At 38.3% G+C, this 15,526-nt stretch overlaps 1 long non-coding RNA gene across 5 annotated transcripts in view; it reads right to left on the bottom strand.

Annotated features, from left to right (window-relative positions):
- The window catches only part of LOC147374245 (uncharacterized), a 305,158-nt gene that overhangs the window by 93,761 nt on the left and 195,871 nt on the right, over nucleotides 1-15,526 (bottom strand). For 4 of the 5 annotated variants that reach the window (XR_015162543.1, XR_015162541.1, XR_015162539.1 and 1 more), the window contains one exon: nucleotides 11,691-11,802. The exons of the other annotated variant lie outside the window; for it this stretch is intronic. This is a non-coding gene — a long non-coding RNA (uncharacterized LOC147374245). The remainder of the gene's footprint in view (nucleotides 1-11,690; nucleotides 11,803-15,526) is intronic. 5 annotated transcript variants of the gene reach the window in all.

Raw genomic sequence — 15,526 nt, 5'->3', positions numbered from 1 at the left:
GGATTCATGTTGATATATAGCAAAACCAATACAATACTGTAAAGTTAAAAATAAAATAAAATAAATAAAAACTATAAAAAATAAAATAAAATCCACCAAGGCCTGACATTTGTTCCCCTACATTTCTACTCATTAAGAATTGATAATTCTAATTATAATCTTAAGGTAGTGTAAGATACTCACTTCTAAAAGAAATATTCAGTTTAGTTCAGTTCAGTTGCTCAGTCATGTCTGATTCTTTGTGACCCCATGGACTGTAGCATGCCAGGCTCCTCTGTCTATGGATTTTCCAGACAAGATACTGGAGTGGGTTGCCGTTCCCTTCTCCAAGGGATCTTCCCAACCCAGAGATGGAACCTGCATCTTTTGCTTTGCAGGAGGATTCTTTACCACTGAGCCCCTAGGGAAGCCCCAACATTCTAGTTAAGGTTTCATCAAAACAAACAGAAAAGCAATACATTTATTTATGCAGCCCAACTTATATTTCAAAGATAGATACAGCAGATAAGTATAACCCTCTTTTTTTCTTTTAACTCTGCTTTATGGTATTAGTTACTTTCAGCAAACATTTACCCAGCCCAAACTTAATTACAATCTCTCTACTTACATTTTATAATGTGTGGATTTTTTTTAAGCAATATATTCTGCCCAAAATGCAAATTAAACCATAAATACCAAGATAGATGTTGTAAGGAATTACTAAATGTCTTTCCCTTGCTTACAAACCTCAATAAAGAAATTCTGATTTTAGAAATATTAACTCTCTAATTTTATTCACTCTGGATTTATAGAAAGAAAACAAGAGCATTTCTAAGACTTTGTATTTTGATGTCAGTTTCAGTTGTTACATGGAGGAAGAAATGGATTCATAAGTTTTATTTTTTTCCTATTTATATACTGTTTTTCTAAACCTAGTAATTTGTATATGAGATATAGCAAAACTAACAAATAGAAAAACTTCAGGAGTCCATAAAACATTATATAAAAACGAAAGAACTATTCAAGGATGATTAGGTATTGTTACATTAAAAAGTATAATTTGTTCTGTAACCTGATTATACAAATACATTCTTCTAATTAGGGTAGATTGATGAAATCTAAGTGTTTAGAATGACTACTCAGGAAAAAAAAAGTTGTATTTAATTAATGCAACTCATAACAGTTTCCATAGCTCTTTGTACTATTGATTCCTCTTTTTGTAAAAAATTACTCATGAATAACTCATAAAAGAATAGCACCATTCATAAATATAATAGCAGGATATATATATGATAAAAAGTATTCAGCAATTTACTCAAAGCTATTACTACTTACTTGATAATCATTCTTGGTATTGGACAAAAATAAAGAGAAAAGCATATTCTTCTGGTTCTTAACAAATGCTTAATTTTATTTTTAGATGCACAAAAAATAGATGAGTATTTATAATTATCCATAATTAAATGATAATCCATAATCACTCACCATTAAGTAAAACATATGTTAATTAGAGAGTCTAAAACTAATTGCAGGCTGTCAAATGCATATGTGTAATAAAAATTTCTTATTTTCATAATAGTCTATAATTATATATTTCACAATAGACTAATGGATTTTCACGAGCCATAGCATTGTGCGGTGCTCACTCTTATTAAACAACATGGTGAATAATTTAGAAAGAGCTGTTTTCTTTCTTATGCTATCAAAAATGAATTAAAACCAAGTAAAATTTTGGTTCAGGAAACCAGAATCAATTTATATTAATAGTCTAAAGGGAAAAGATCAGAGTAATTCTTTGTCAGTTTCCTTTTTTTTTAACTGAAGGTATAGTGTTAGAAGACTGAATTTTAGTACCAGGCACATCTCCCTTTTTCTCTTTTCCAACTTTAGCTCTACTTTTTTTAAATTTTTAAAAAACTTTTTACTTTGTACTGAGATGTAGCCTATTAACAAACAATGCTGTAATAGTCTCAGGTGAACAGCGAAGAGACTCAGCCATACTTACGTGTGTGTGTGGGTGTGTGTTCAGTCATAGCCTGCCAGGCTCCTCTGTCCAAGGATATATACATGTATCTATTCTCCCCCAAACTCTGCTCCCATCTAGGCTGTGAAAGTTGCTCAACTGTGTCTGACTCTTTGTGACCCCATGGACTATACAGTTCATGGAATTCTTCAGGCCAGAATACTGGAGTAGGTAGCCTTTCCTTTCTCCAGGGGATCTTCCCAACCTAGGGATCGAACCCAGGTCTCCCGCATTGCGGGTGGATTCTTTACCAGCTGAGCCACAAGGGAAGCCCAAGAACACTGGAGTGAATAGCCTGTCCCTTTTCGAGGGGATCTGCCCAACCCAGGAATCAAACCAGGATCTTCTGCATTGCAGGCAGATTCTTTACCAGCTCAGCTACCAGGGAAGCCCATCCAGGATAGGCACATCTTTATTGGAACCCATCCAATGGGGTTTGTTGGTTGAATTAATAATAATAATCACTTTTAGTAGTAATTGCACAAAAGACTATGAAAAGTATTTTTTGGCCATCTCCTTATATTTTTGCCCCTGAACAGAATACAAGTGAGAAAGGGAATAATGTAGAAAAGCAAAAATAACTTCAAAACACTTATACTGTAGAGCTCTTTGTCCTGGGTTCTTTAACCTTAAATCAGATTCTAAAGACTTTATACTCCGTGAACCAAAACTCAGCCCAGCAGGCCTGGAATGCAAAATTATTGTGACAAGCTCAATCTACAGAGTCAGTATTCACTGTTGGTATGGATACCATAGCTCCACTGATGACACAGTGGTCCATGTTAATTTATAAAACCACAGCAACCATGAAAATAATTTTGTGTTTTCAATATCCTCATCATTTTTATCCTAAAACACAAATATTATAAAAATAAAAGAAAAATCAAGCGGCACACACATCATAAATTTTTAGGATGTCATCTTTAGAAAAAATAACAGAAGTCAGAGGCCATAATTCATATATCCACACTTATTTAGTACTTACTAAACTCCAGCATCTGAGTAAGGCACTTTGACTTATTATTTCATCTTATCACATATTTCATTCAAGCTTTAAAGGGGAAAATCTAGGTTCATTTTCAACTTAAACACACCATCATTTCTGCTTTATTGGGGAAACTTCAAATGATTTTTATTTTTTTGAATCTTTAATTATTTTAATAATCTATCTTCACCTTGCTCTTTATTTTACATAAATAAAAATAGTCTGCAATTCACCTCAGTTCAGTCAGTTCAGTCACTCAGTCTGACTCTCTGCGACCCCATGGACTGCAGCACACAGCTTCCCTGTCCATCACCAACTCCTGGAGCTTGTTCAAACTCATGTCCATCAAGTCAGTGATGCCATCCAACCATTTCATCATCTGTCGACCCCTTCTCCTCTTGCCTTCAATCTTTCCCAGCATCAGAGTCTTTTCCAATGAGTCAATTCTTCGCATTAAGTGGCCAAAGTATTGGCGCTTCAGCATCAGCATCAGTCCTTCCAATGAATATTCAGGACTGATTTCCTTTAGGATCGACTGATTGGATCTCCTTACTGTCCAAGGGGCTCTCAAGAATCTGCTCCAACACTACAGTTCAAAAGCATCAATTCTTAGGCACTCAGCTCCCTTTATTGTCCAACTCTCACATCCTTACATGACTACTGGAAAAACCATAGATTTGACTAGATGGATCTTTGTTGGGAAAGTAATGTCTCTGCTTTTGAATATACTGTCTAGGTTGGTCAGAGTTTTTCTTCCAAGGAGCAAGCATCTTTTAATTTCATGGCTGCAATCACCATCTGCAGTGATTTTGGAGCCCAAGAAAATAAAGCCTCTCACTGTTTCCATTGTTTATCCATCTATTTGCCATGGGACGGGATGCCATGATATTAGTTTTTTTAATGTTTAATATCTTTTTGCCTTTTCATACTATTCATGGGGTTCTCAAGGCAAGAATACTGAAGTGGTTTGCCATTCCCTTCTCCAGTGGATCACATTTTGTTAGAACTCTCCACCATGGCCCATCCGTCTTGGGTGGCCTTACACGACATGACTCATAGTTTCATTGAATTAGACAAGGCTGTGGTACATGTGATCTGTTTGATTAGTTTCTGTGATTGTGGTTTTCATTGTGTCTTCCCTCTAATGAACGAGGATGAGAGGCTTGTGGAAGCTTCCTAATGGGAAGGACTGGCTTTGGGGAAAACTGGGTCTTGCTCTGGTGGGCGGTGCCATGCTCATTAAATCTTTAATCCAATTTTCTGTTGATGGGCAGGGCTCTGTTCCTTCCCTGTTGTTTGACCTGAGACCAAACTATGGTGGAGGTAATGAAGATAATGGTGACCTCCTTCAAAAGCTCCCTTGCATGCACTGCTACACTCAGTGCCCCTGACCCTGCAGCAGGCCACTGCCGACCCATGCCTCCACCAGAGACTCCTGGACCCTCACAGGCAAGTCTGGGTCAGTCTCTTTGGGGTCACTGCTCCCTTCTTCTGGGTCCTGGTGCACATAAGGCTTTGTTTGTGCCCTCCAGGCTGTTTCCTGGCCTGCTGCAGGGGAAGGGACTCTGGGTGCAGCTACCTGGTCACACAGCCTGAGGCATAAGCCCTCTTGGAGGAGGTCACCATTAACCCCACCATAGGGCCATCAAGCAGAGGACCCACAAACTGCACAACAATTATACCAAAGAAATTCTCTCATTGTTAAGAAAGTTCTAGGACTCACAACAGATTTCCCAACTTGGGGATCTGGCAAAGGGACTATGAATTCCCAGAGAATCTGTGACTCACCTAAAATTCTCAAATCATTTTTTGATTAATATTATTCTACTTTCATTGGTTTCACTGGATTAATTTTATTGATTTTAAAATTATCTTTAAAAATCTGACTTAAAACCATTAGTTCCTTTGGTTGTGATACATTGGTTTTGAAGACCGAATCTCTGAAAACACATCAGCATTTCTTTAATATAATGGTAAATAGAAAATATTAGATATTTTCTGACATAAGAAAGGGAGGAGGGAGAAAATAGAGAAGAGAGTGATGCTTCTCAGCCAAACTCAAAGCTAGTTGACTTCCTAAAAAGAAAGAGGAGGCAGGAGTAACACAGCTATTTTGTAAGACTAAGACCATGTGCTGGTCTTGTGAAGACAGGAGGACATTTGGGAAATGTTTAATTAAACTGTATTTATTGTAATATTGTCTCCCTGAGTTAAGTTTTTTATTATCTGCATAAAAAAATGTCATTTTTTCCCTCACTTTCTAACATGAACTAGCTCTTTCTCCAAATCATTTGGGACCCACTGAATGGTCCTTGGTGTTCATACCCTAACAGAACAGAGTTACCTCAAAATAGGTATAAAGTCCTGAAAACACATATGAATATAACTCACATTACCCTACTGGACTGAAAAAGCATGTCAGATCCTTGTTGACAGATCTGAGAATTACAGTCATGTCATTAGCAAGGACTTCAAATTCCAGGGGAGGGATCAGCTGTCATCATGGCTCCCCCTTGTAGGGCAAAGGCATTCATTAGAATGAGAATTGTGTTTCCATTGGCCTTGACAGGCTGTCCACAGATACCAACTCAAGACTCCCTCTCTTGTTTATCATTATCAGCAGAAATATCTGATAGTACTTTTTTCTCCTTGAGCAGATGTGTAAACTAACAGGAGAGTATGGCCTGTCAAAATGACAATGTACATTGATTCCTCTTATCTAGATGTCTTTGGGAGGACAGCTTATCTCAAATTTATAAAAGAAAGAACTCTGTATCAGAGTTTCTTCATCAATAAATGACAATGGCAGGCCTGCTTTATAACTAATTGCTGTTTTCAGAGCAACATTTAAAATATAATGCAAAGCATTCATCCTTATAAACTAATGGGAAACTACCTCTGCTTCTAAATAAATAAAGGCATAGTATTTAGAAGGGATAACAAATAAAAAATCATTACTGTTACAAAAGTATAAACATATACATAATCTTAAATAATGATTATAACATTGACCATAAAACTAAGAACTAAATGTAAGTTTATAAGATGTATATTTATAGAAGTAAGTTATATGTGAAGGTGAAAGTGAAGCTGCCTAGTCATGTCTGACTCTCTGCGACTCCATGGACTGTAGCCTACCAGGCTTCTCTGTCCATGGGATTTTCCAGGCAAGAATACTGGAGTGGGTTGCTGTTTCCTTCTCCAGGGGATCTTCCTGACCCAGGAATTGAACCCAGACCTCCCACATTGCAGGCAGACACTTTACCCTCTGAGCCACCAGGGAAGCCCATTATAAGATAAAGAGGCATGTAACGCATAGAGGATCATGTTTGCTAACCAGTACAGTGAAAGTGAAAGTCTCTCAGTCCTGGCCCACTCTTTGTGACCCCATGGATTACATGGTCCATGGAATTTTCTAGGCCAGAATACTAGAGTGGGTAGCCTTTCCCTTCTCCAGTGGATCTTCCTGACCCAGAAATTGAACAAGGGTCTCCTGCTTTGCAGGCAGATTCTTTACCAACTGAGCTATCACATACTTACCCTAAATTCACTGAGTGATAGCCATTAAATATATAAAGATTTTTACATGTCAACCATAATTTAATAAGGTGTTTTATATAATAATAATAAAAGAAACCTAAGTTTTTACTCTTATACTCTTAACTTTTTCTCTTTATTTTTAAAACCATAAAGTTTGGAAGGGCATCATTTTGTACCAAATATTAAAAACTTCCTATAGATATATAATACAGTATTTATTAATTAATAAATTATTAATTAATTAACTTATTAATTTATTAACAAGTGTGATTGACCAGTAAATGAGAGAGGAAGACAAAACTAATCAGCGCAATGCCAAACACCACCTTCCTAAACACTCTGCCCTATCTCCCTTCTGAGTCATTCCTCAGAATGTAGTTTGTGAATGTGGGGATGGAGGAAGTAGTATGCCTAAAAGTAAAATATACTTGTTGTTTATTATTATTTCCATGTACCTTAAATTAACAGTTAAGGAGAATGGCCTAAGTGCATTCTTTTAGTCCTTCTGAAGTTTTGGATTCATTGCTTCAGCTTAGGATGTAGATATAAAGACCTAGAAAAGAATCATCTATAATTACCTCATCTTTACATTTCAGGTGCCATGTCCACTGTGATCTTGAAGTCTGGTTGAGGTTGAAACCAATTTGAACTGTTTCACTTATAACAATTACAAACTATGTACCACGTAAGCTATTTAATTTCCTCATACCTCAGTTTTTTCATCTGTAAAGTAGGGATATAAAAGTATTTACTTCAGGTGTCTCTGGAAACATAAAATGAGATATTCCACATAAAGTTCTAAAATCAATGCCTAGCACGTGAAGTTTCAATAAATTTACAGTAAACACCATGAAAGTATGATGGTCAATAACAATGATTCAGGCCAGTTTCCTAAAATGGACAGTATGTATCACTTAAGCCTAATTAATAAATTATTCTTTAGAATTCAAAAAGCTACCCCATCAACCTAAGTCTGCAGTGTACAAAAATGATCACCTTGACTTCTGTGAAGTCATATAAACTTAGAGATTCTGACTAAATTTTACTTGTACAAATCAACACCCATGTTAGGATAGCCTGTCCTAAAAATGCGTACCCAAAGCCAAAAATATTTTAAAGAATTGAGCTTTGCTGGGATAATTCTCCTTTACAGAGGAAGGACTAGGATAGAAGTATACAGTTAAATTTGATAGAGTGATGCATGCTGTGAAATTGAGTGCTTTGTCCCTATTATTCACATAGACTATTGAAACGTGTTTCTAAAATTTTTTTGCAAACTAGTCATGTACACAGAAATAGGATATTTCTTTGGGAATACTAATTTGAGAACTAGGTAGACCTTACCCTGAATAGCCAAAGCAATCTTGAGAAAGAAGAACAAAGCTGGAAATAAAATGCATCCTGATTTTAAACTATATTACAAAGTTATAATAATCAAAACAGTACTGCATTGGTATGGAAATAGACATGTAGATTAATACAACAGAATAGAGAGCCCAGAGATAAATCCATGGATATGTAGTCAAGGACTTTACAACAAAGAAGCCAAGACTATACAATGAGGGAAGAACAGTCTCTTTGATAAATGGTTCTGGGAAAATTGAAGAATCACATGCAAAATAATGACACTGAACCGCTACAATATTACACCACAGACAAAAAATAACCCAAAATGCACTGAAAACTTAAACATGTGATCTGAAACCATAAAACTTCTAGAAGAAAATATGGGTGGTATATTCATAGAAATTGGTCTTGGCCATGATTTTGGGGGATTTGACACCAAAAGCAAAAATAAACTTGTGGGACTACATCAAACTAAAAAGCTTCTGCACTGCAAAGGAAACCATCAATAAAGTGAAAAGGCAACCCAATGAATGATAAAACATGTCATGTATTTGACAATGGGGTTAATATCCAAAGTATATAAAGAACTCACACAAGTCAGTAGCAAAAATCCAAACAGTTCAATTTAAAACTGAACAGAATATCTGAATAGGCATTTTTTAAAGAAGACAATACAGATGGCCAACAGGTACAGGAAAAGGTGCTCAACATCACTAATCAGAAAAATGCAAGTCATAACCACTGTGAGAGATCACAAACTGTTAGAATGGGCTATTATAAAAAAGATAAGAAGTATTGGTAAGGATGTGGAGAAAAGGGAATCCTTGTGTACTGTTAACGGGAATAAAATTTGTGTAGCCACTACAGCAAACAGTATGGAAGTTCCCCAAAAGTTAAAAACCCTGACTACCGTATGATCCAGCAGTTCTGCTTCTGTGTATTTATCTGAAAAAAAGAAAAACTAACTCAAAAAGATATATGAACTCCAACGTTCATTGAAGCATGATGTACAATAACCAAGTTATGGAAAAACCTTGTGTACAACAATTGAAGAATGAATAATGAAAATGTGATATATATGTGCGTGTGTGTGCGCGTGCACACGTGTATGTGTCTATATGTGTGAGTGAGTGTGTATGTGACGTATATGTAATATTATTCAGCCATAAAAAAGAATGAAATCACACCATTGGTAACAACCTGGATGGACCTTCAGGGCATGATATTAAGTGAAGTAAGTCAGACAAAAAAGACCATATGATCTCATTTATACATGGGATCTAAAAATAGCACTGAGCTCATGGATACAGAGACCAGACTGGTGATTGCCAGAGGCAACAGATGAAGGCATGGGTGAAAGGGACAAGTTTTAGGTTATAAAATAAGTAAGTCATGGGGGAAAGTAAAGTACAGCATGGTGACTATAGCTACTTTTACTGGACTATATCTTTGAAAGCTGCTAAAAGAGTGAGTCTTCAAAATTCTCATCACGGGGAAAAAAATTGTAACTATGTATGGTAATGGGTGTTTGAGTCTAGTTAACATCCATCACCATACATAGTGGTGTACCCATACATAATATTTTCAATATATACAAATATAAAATAAAAAAAAAATACTGGACAGATCTTCTTCACTATTCCCTTCCACCCTCACTGAAAGAAAAGACCAAAGCTGCTGCTTTGATACCTATTTGGCACCTTCTGAGTTAAGCATATGAGGGAGCAGCTAATGTTCCACCCAGTACATGGCTTATATACCCACGCATCAATCCTATTCACCATCTGAGTCACATACAAGACCTGACTGGCAAATCACACTTAAACAAATCAGAGATCTTACCAGGCATTATATTTTACTAGTAATTTCAAGAATATAGACAATCAAGAGACTCAACAGAGTAGAAAGATGCCTAGGACATCAAGGGCAGTTCCTCAGACTTATTCTGCCAGGTAAAACATTAATCTTTGGCACATAACAAGAAATAAAAAATAAATCTCTAAAAGTAGTCTGTGACATTACTTAATATAGCAGAAAGTGTTAGTCACTCAGTAATGTCCTACTCTTTGCAATCCCATGGACTATAATCCAAAGGCTCCTCTGTCCATGGAATTCTCCAGGCAAGAATACTGGAGTGGCTACCAATTCTCATCTCCAAGGGATCCTCACAACTCAAGGATCGAACCTGGGTCTCCCACATTGCAGGCAGATTCTTTACCATCTGAGCCACCAGCGAAGACCCTCATATAGCAGAAAGGCTTTAACTGTGAAATATCTCCATTTAATACCCTAGAGAGTTATAGCAGTTATACTGTATTCTCCTGGAAGCCATGCCTCATAAATTCTAATTTTATTAAATAATACATTGGCCAGGGAATAGTTTCACCCTCAGACCTAGTAAGTAGGGCCTCTGCTCCAGGACAGGTCCCTCAGAGAGTCCCTTCATTGAAATTTTCTACGTTCTGCTTCAGTGTCTGGGATTATATGAAGTAGTCAATTCAGGCAGAGTATCCTAAGCTCAAACCTGGTCCTACATGGTCACCAGAAACACTTAACTCAAAATTTTCTGTCTCATTCTGATGATTGGGACTGGTTGAGACCAGCAATACTGTCTCATTACAATGTCCTTAACCAGGACCAGATTCTATTTGGGCCCCTTTGATAGAAATGCCATCCACAAAAGTTTCTAAGTCCCTTCCAATGACCGGGGCTGCCTAGAATCAGTAATTCCCTGCTGGTACAGAGCCACATGTGCCATGGTTTCTTTGGAGCTCTTTCTAATCCTTTATATTATACTTGGAGTTAACCAAATGCCTTGAGAAGCTCTGGTTGGTTTTGATGTAGCTCCACAGTCCAAGGACCAGACCCAGTTCCAAGAGAGTAGCCTTACAAACGGATTGCTTCCTCTGGACAGTGTATTTCTTTCATTACATCTCATGAAATCTGGTGACCAGAATTGTGCTTACACATTGATTCTGTGTGACTCGCACTCATATCAGACACAGAACAAGTACAGATTTCTGAGAGGTAAGCCCAACTCTGAACCTTGGGCTTGAGCTGCTTGTTTAGGTCCATGTGTCAGCTCTAACCTGTCTACGCCCTGGCTGTGGTGCTCCTTATGGGCTTCATACATGAGAGTGGTGGAGGTGGTGGCAGGCATCTTTTACTCTGTGTGCCCCAGTGCCAGCACACAATGCAGTTACCCTACAGCTTCTAATGGTTCTATATGACATATCAGGCATTGTCCTCAAGCAGCCACATCCATCTCTTCCAAGGATTTTTCACTCATTGTTTTGCAACACAAATGGGACATTCCAATTAACCTCTGATTGTTGTGCATGCTCAGTTGTGTCCAACTCTTTGTGGCCCCATGGAGTCTAGCCTGCCAGGCTCCTCTGTCCATGGAATTTTCCAGGCAAGAATGCTGGAATGGGTGGCCATTTCCTTCTCCAGGGGATCTTCCCAACGCAGGGACCAAACCCATCACTAGGGATGCCCAGTGTCTGACTGGAGTGTTGATATCATGCTCTCCTAGGTCAGGTTTAAGGTGGACCAGGCAAATGACAAACATTCCTTTCCCAAGTAGGATCTCTCTTTTTATTCTAACTATGACCTCCTGCCTAGCAGTTCCTGGTACTGATGAGTATAAAAGAGAGATGTGGTCAGCAGTGAATGAGGTCACATCATAGGAATGCAGTGATTATGGCATGAGGCGTTCAAAGGAACACATGATCGGCATATACAATAAAATTTATGCTATAAAATTCTAAACATTAAATTTAACAGGACCATGAAGTAATTGTCATTCACATTTACCTGCATGCTCTATGAAAGTCTTGCACTTGTGGGTATCAACAACAAAGCACAATCACAACCTTAGAGCACTTGAGGTCCATATTCATAAGTACATGATGGATAATATAGCATCCTGTAATAATAATACAGAGTAATAAATATATGATTTCAGGGAGCTGTAGAGCCAAGAATATTCCTGTTGTTTCAGTAGAAATAAGGAAGATCCATGACACTGTGAGTAACAACAGTATCAATACCTTTTGATTAAGTAGGAAATAAAAAATTTGTTAGGAAGGGCACATTTGACAAGAGCATGAAGAACATTGTTCCTGGATCTGATGCTGCCTGGACACCATGAAGAGTTATCATGTGCTCTGATAAGAAAATAAATATTTAAGTGGCTAAGCTGGTAAAGAATCTGCCTACAATGTGGGAGACCTGGGTTCAATCGCTGGGTTGGAAAAATCTCCTGGAGAAGGGAAAGGCTACCCACTCCAATATTCTGGCCTGGAGAATTCCACGGACTTTCTAGTCCATGGGGTCACAAAGAGTTGTACACAACTGAGTGACTTTCACTTCACATACCCTACGAGAATTCATTTTATTTTCTGTTATCTAATCAAACTATATAGACAGGGCTCCCACACCCCATATCCCTAGAAAATATTTGCCCTGGGCTTTACCTGCCCTAAAGGCAGAAAAAGCAAGAGAGTTCCAGAAAAACATCTATTTCTGCTTTATTGACTATGCCAAAGCCTTTGACTGTGTGGATCACAATCAACTGTGGAAAATTCTTCAAGAGATGGGAATACCAGACCACCTGATCTGCCTCTTGAGAAATTTGTATGCAGGTCAGGAAGCAACAGTTAGAACTGGACATGGAACAACAGACTGGTTCCAAATTGGAAAAGGAGTTCGTCAAGGCTGTATATTGTCACCCTGTTTATTTAACTTATATGCAGAGTACATCATGAGAAACGCTGGGCTGGAAGAAGCACAAGCTGGAATCAAGATTGCCAGAAGAAATACCAATAACCTCAGATATGCCGATGACACCACCCTTATGGCAGAAAGTGAAGAGGAACTCAAAAGCCTGTTGATGAAAGTGAAAGAGGAGAGTCAAAAAGTTGGCTTAAAGCTCAGCATTCAGAAAATGAAGATCATGGCATCCGGTCCCACCACTTCATGGGAAATAGATGGGGAAACAGTGGAAACAGTGTCAGACTTTATCTTTTTGGGCTCCCAAATCACTGCAGATGGTGACTGCAGCCATTAAATTAAAAGACGCTTACTCCTTGGAAGGAAAGTTATGACTAACCTAGATAGAATATTCAAAAGCAGAGACATTACTTTGCCAACAAAGGTCCGTCTAGTCAAGGCTATGGTTTTTCCTGTGGTCATGTATGGATGTGAGAGTTGGACTGTGGAGAAGGTTGAGCACCGAAAAATTGATGCTTTTGAACTGTGGTGTTGGAGAAGACTCTTGAGAGTCCCTTGGACTGCAAGGAGATCCAACCAGTCCATTCTGAAGGAGATCAGCCCTGGGATTTCTTTGGAAGCAATGATGCTAAAGCTGAAACTCCAGTACTTTGGCCACCTCATGCGAAGAGTTGACTCATTGGAAAAGACTCTGATGCTGGGAGGGATTGGGGGCAGGAGGAGAAGGGGACGACAGAGGATGAGATGGCTGGATGGCATCACTGACTCGATGGACGTGAGTCTGGGTGAACTCTGGGAGTTGGTGATGGACAGGGAGGCCTGGCATGCTGCGATTCATGGGGTCACAAAGAGTTGGACACGACTGAGCGACTGAACTGAACTGAAAGGTAGCCCTGTCTGGAGCATACATTTAGGAATACTACATACCTACAAAGAATGTTCAAACTATCATACAATTGTATTCATTTCACATTCTAACTGGATTATGCTCAAAATTATTCAAACCAGACTTCACCAGTATGTGAACTGAGAATTTCCAGATGTACAAGCAGGATTTAGAAAAGGCAGAGAAACCAGAGATCAAATTGCCAACATTCACTGGATCATAGAGAAAGCAAGGGAGTTCTAAAAAAACATCTACTTCTGCTTCATTGACTGCTCTAAAGCCTTTGACTATGTTGATCACAACAAACTATGGAAAATTCTTAAAGAGATGGGAATATAAGACCATCTTACCTGTCTCCTGAGAAACCTGTATGCAGGTCAAGAAGCAACATTTAGAACTGGACATGGAACAACTGACTGGTCCAAAACTGGGAAAGAGTAGGACAAGACTGTATATTGTAACACTGTTTATTTAACTTATATGCAGAATATATCATATGAAATACCAGGCTGAATGAATCACAAGCTGGAATCAAGACTCCTGGGAGAATATCAACAACCACAGATATGCAGATGATACTACTATAATGGCAGAAAGCAAAGAGGAGCTAAAGAGCCTCTTGATAAGGGTGAAAGAGGAGAGTGAAAAAGCTGGCTTGAAACTCAACATTCAAAAAACTAAGATCATGGCATCTGGTCCTATCACTTCATGGCAAACAGAATGGGGAACAATGGAAACAGTGACAGACTGTATTTTCTTGGGCTTCAAAACCACTGTAGATGGTGACTGCAGCCATGAAATTAAAGACACTTGGTCCTTTGAAGGAAAACTATTACAAACCTAGACAGTGTATTAAAAAAGCAGAGGCATCGGGTTGCTGACAAAGGTCCATACTGTCAAATCTGTGGCTTTTCCAGTAGTCATGTACAGATGGGATGTGAGAGTTTGCCCATAAAGAAGACTAAGCACAATTGATGCTTTTGAATTGTTGTGCTAGAGAAGACTCCAGAGTCCCTCAGACTGCAAGGAGATTAAACCAGTTAATCCTAAAAGAAGTCAATTTGAATTTTCATTGGAAGGATTGATATTTAGGCTGAAGCTTCAATACTTTGGCTACCTGATGCAAAGAGTTGACTCACTGGAAGAAACCCTGATGTTGGGAAAGATTGAAGGCAAAAAGAGAAGGGGGCAGCAGAGGATGAGATTGTTGGATGGCATCACCGACTGAATGGACATGAATTTGAGCAAAGTCTGGGAGATAGTGGAGGACAGAGGAGCCTGGCATGCTACAGTACATGGGATCACAAAGACTTGGACATTACTTAACAACAACAACAAAATAGCTACAGTTTCTTGAGTAATACTAATGCTCTGTGTATCCTAACTTTCAGATCACAAAAAGATTTGATAGGGTAACCTGCCTTCTATTCTTTGCCTCAGTGTATCACCCTTGGATAGAATGATCAGCTATTTTAACTCTTTTCATTTTGAAAAGAAGAAACTTAAAAAAAAAAGTGCCTGTATTTGAATTCTGTCTCCACTCTGTACTGGCTGCATGACCTCACATAGCTATTTAGCAACTGTATGCTTCAGTTTAACTGTTGCATGTAAAGTTCATTTTACAAGTATTTATTGAACAACTGTCATATACTATATAATCTTCTAGACTTCCCAGGTGGTACTAGGGGTAAGGAACTACCTGGCAATGCAGGAGACTTAAGAGATGTGGTTTCAATCCCTGGGTTGGGAAGATCCCCTGGAGAAGGAAATGGCAACCCACTCCAGTATTCTTGCCTGGAGAATTCCATGGACAGAGGAGCCTGGTGGTTAGAGTCCATAGAGTCACAGAGAGTAGAACAAGACTTAGCATCCATGCAGTATCACCTAGGTGGCTGAGATACATCAGTGACCAAAAAAAGTCCTGTCCTCATAAATGTTCTTAGGAACTCCCTTCCACCATCATAGCTTCTTTTCCTATTTACTTTGAAAGACTTTTCATCTTAAAAAAACTTTCTGTCTTAAAATAAAATTG

The sequence above is a fragment of the Bos grunniens genome, chromosome 4, assembly GCF_055505025.1.
Source record: "Bos grunniens cultivar Pamir isolate PY7600 chromosome 4, Bosgru_T2T1.0, whole genome shotgun sequence".
Taxonomy (NCBI): Eukaryota; Metazoa; Chordata; class Mammalia; order Artiodactyla; family Bovidae; genus Bos; species Bos grunniens.
Note: the sequence above shows the minus strand (reverse complement) of the source record. Positions and strands in the feature narration are given on the sequence as shown.